The sequence below is a fragment of the Pinus tabuliformis genome, chromosome 5_1 (genome assembly GCF_031772625.1).
Source record: "Pinus tabuliformis cultivar Carrire ecotype Pingquan chromosome 5_1, CPIR1, whole genome shotgun sequence".
Classification (NCBI taxonomy): Eukaryota; Viridiplantae; Streptophyta; class Pinopsida; order Pinales; family Pinaceae; genus Pinus; species Pinus tabuliformis.
In genome coordinates this window covers 76,844,027-76,847,909 of record NC_142305.1, presented here as the reverse complement: position 1 = coordinate 76,847,909, position 3,883 = coordinate 76,844,027, and the positions used below count along the sequence as shown (strand labels likewise).

At 43.9% G+C, this 3,883-nt stretch overlaps 1 pseudogene; it reads right to left on the bottom strand.

The window, feature by feature from the left end:
- Window positions 1-253: 253 nt before the first annotated feature.
- On the bottom strand, window positions 254-3,661 carry LOC149163519 (histone-lysine N-methyltransferase, H3 lysine-9 specific SUVH1-like; annotated as a pseudogene).
- Window positions 3,662-3,883: the final 222 nt, after the last annotated feature.

Below are 3,883 nucleotides of genomic sequence, written 5' to 3'. Positions count from 1 at the left end.
ATGATAAACCTGTCTGTAGCCTAAGAGAAATAATGGATATGATAAACCTGTCTGTAGCCTAAGAGAAATAATGGATGTATGTAAGAGAAATAATGGATGTATGTTCCCCAACCTCACTGAGGCTTCAAAGACCAGACCAGAAGGCGAGTCCACAGATTAAATTGTAAGACGGATTATAGCTTATTTTTTCAAGCTTTAAGTATACCATTGAATAGAATTAAAGAAATCATTTTCAGATTTACAAGAAAAGAAATCATTGCAAACTACACAAACCAGATTCATTGCAACGCTACTGTTCAGTTATAATATACTTATCAGAAAAATAGCATTCTTAAATCAGCTCTTTAAACAACTACTTCTGTCCTCCATTCAAGGGCTAATGCACATCATACCATTTCGACTGATTCTAGCAGTTTGAATCATGTGGTGGTACAAACAATTTAACATCTGGGAAAAAGCATATAAAAAGGTGTGCGCCTCTTGAATCGCAATAACCCTCCAACAGATTCCTACCAAAATTTTTCTCTGCAATCAGATGCTCCACATAAGCATCCTTTGCTCTTTCCAGCACCCTTGTTCACTCCATGTCCACAATAATCATATGTCAGCTCTGTCAGAGGGGGAATATTTTCAACGGCAAAAAACATAATATGTGGGAATTGGGTATCATGATGATCATAGAGAATAGGTTGCCAGAAAAGATTTGGTGAGCAACTATGATTGAAAAATCGAGAAACATTGCCCATTTTGCTAGCATCTATAGCAATGTTGAAATGAGGTTTAGTGTAAGTCCCTTGATTTTGTTCCGAAAGGACATCAGAAATGCAATCCAAATCAGTACGACTTTCATACATATGGTTTGCACGGAGCAGGTAATCATTGTCCTCGTCTTCTTGCTCTGAATCACTATCCGACAAAACCTCACCAGTATATTCACAAATAAAGCTGCCTGCAGGAATCGGATCCCAAGACCGCACGCCCCAGCCTTTGCCATTGTTTTGAACACCTCCAACTGGTTCTTCACACCTTTCTGCGAAACTCTATTGCGACAACTTGGAGGACACCTGCATTGATCACCACATTCATAGACCAAAGCTTTCCGTTTGACAAGATATCCGTTTGAATTGAATGACAGTTCACCTCCATTAAGCTGGACGCAAGGGCATCTGTCGCCAGTAGTGCAGCCACTCCTGCAGTCGCATCCATGAGAAGGCTCCAGCTTGCCAACGGAGTTTGAATACATAACTTTGCTAATGTACTCAAAATGTGGTGGCCCCTTATCATTAACATTGTTCACAAGACAAACAGGTAAGCTTTCAATCCTTGCGGACATATCTACGAGTAGAATTCCTTTCCTTGAAGAAGGTTGTGACTTCCATTGACGGGTTGATCTTAAAAGTGCAGACCCCAGCTCGGGCTGGCCCGGCAAACGATGTAACTTATACTTAAATACACTGAATCCTGACCTCCCTTTATCTAACCATGAGTGTTGAACCTTGTAAAGACCATCATAAAAATATATCTTACCGGATGGGCTCGTGCCGTCCTTGATGCCACGAATGACTCGAACTTCAACTCCATGATGCATACTTCGCTCCAAAGCGAGATTGCCTCTTTCAAGCTTTTGATCATCAGTTTGCTTCCTATCTGTCTTATAGTTGTTCCCTCCTTGGCCAGTGTAAATAAGTGTTTCGCCGTCGTCTTCGTCATCTTCGTATCCCCCAGAAGAAATGATACTGGTAGCCACAGGCTCACTCCACTCACTGAATTTTGCATTAATGTAATCTATTCCTGCCATGATAGGCCCATGCAAGCCGATGACACATAGCTCCATTCTGAAATAGAAAAGATCACCTACGTTTACACCAGGAATAGCTCCAATTACCCTTCTGTCTCGATTGACACAGAACCCTCTTTCCATCATGATCGACCCAGCTTTCAGATCAGGTCGTTTGAAGTTACTGCCGCCAGGTTCATCTTTGTGTGCTTCGTCGTCCTGCACAAGCTTCCGACGTAAAGCATTATAAATCAAAAGGGACTTCTTCACTAGTTTTCTGTTTGATACAACAGATGCATCTCCATCCGTAGCACGAAAAACCACCGTGCCTTTGGCGCTCCTACTGGCCCTCGATTCTGAACCCCTCTTCCGCTTTGCCCCATTTGATTCAGTCCGCTTTGCCCCATTTGATTCAGTGGTATCTGCGGCACTCGGTTCATTCTTTGGAGTTTTCGGGGTTTTCGGAGTTTTCGAGGGTTTTGGGCTACTACTGCTCCCTGCTGCTCTTTCGGGGGCTGCAAAACCATCATTCTCATCAAAAACCTCACTCTTTGGCACAGTTTGCTTTCTGGTATGGCTTGGACTGGCCGATGATCTGTTATTTGCATTGATTTTTGCTGCGGACATTTTCTTTGGAGAAACACTATCAGGCTGCGCTGTCTCTTCTTGCCCAGGAATGGAATTACAATTATTAGTTTTTCCCAAGGTCTTTAGAGAATTCCGGAACGCCCGCTGGGCCCGTTTCTCTTTGGAAGCAATATCGTGTTCCAGTTTTCTTCGAGACTCCGAAGGGTCAATCGGCGGGCAAGGAGGGGGTGGGGTTATTGGAGAAAACGCGGCTGCTGCAAATTGAGATGCGAAATGGGAGAACGGGGAAACGTAAATGAAAGTAGTTGGGCCTGAGGCGGAGAATCCATGTGGAGGAAATACAGGCGACACCGCACGCAGAGGCGTAACGTCTAAATATGGGGCCGACGAGGCTGCTGAAGCGGCCACGCTGGGGCGGAAGCCATGACGAGAATCCATACTAGTTTCCATTTACAAGAAGATCAAAACTCTCACAGACTTCCGATCCCAGACACAGAAATGCAAACCCTAACTAAAAACCCTAGCTTTTGATCTCTGAACAATCGGCGAAATCGCTTGGTTAAAAAAACAAATCACTACATGGTGATTTTAGCTCGGTGTAATTTAAAGAATCCGAAGAATCGAACATGTGACTTGAACCTCACAAGGCGCCACGAAGAAAACCTGGCAGAGGGTGTCGAAGCCACTGAAAAGAAGCCGTGACTTTGGCAAATAAGAGAGGCACATCATTTGTGCTCCTAGAGCTTTCAGCAAAGGCAGGACGCGTACCGCTCCTATCCCTCGCTAAATAGCCACATTGATTCTGGATACTTGTGCCCTTTAATTTGGCATAATTCGGCTCCTAATTCTTAACCATTCTGCTTCTGTTAATTCGTCTACCTGGGAAATTGTACAGAAAACAAAGCAGTCCCTGCAACTTCCTTTGTTGCTTCCTGGGCTTAAATGGGTAAATCCTACGCCATTATTAGGTTCTGTATGGATTTAATCCGTGTTTCTTTCCCATGAGGGCTCCACAAAATACGGTGCCCCTCCTCTGTCAGGTGCGCTGTATTCTACGAGGCTCGGCCCTGTGATCGAGGATTTACAATTGACGAGACGGATGACGTCTGCGACGCGAAGGGCTCCGTCGGATTCGATCCCCGAGACCTGTAATATCGCAGCGGCCGAGTCCCCTCGAGAATCGAACCTGACCCCGAATCCTGTAAAACCGCAGCGGCCAACTCTCCTCCTCCTCGAGAATCGAACTTGCCTCCGCCTCTCTTCAACTTCACCAATTTGGAAAAATATGATTTTAAACTTTCTTAAAATAATAGGAATAAATTCCTTATTGAATGAATCCCGGCCGTTCGGTTTTGGGTTAGATTTCCCTCCTTCCATCGTACGAAAACGGACCAACCATGTGTTCGTTTCCGTATCTGTTCTCATTAAAAATGGGTGATTCAATTTGGTTTCCCTTCCTTTGTCAATTTTAAAATTATTTTTAAATTAAAAAATAATTATTTAAATTCAAATTGGTTT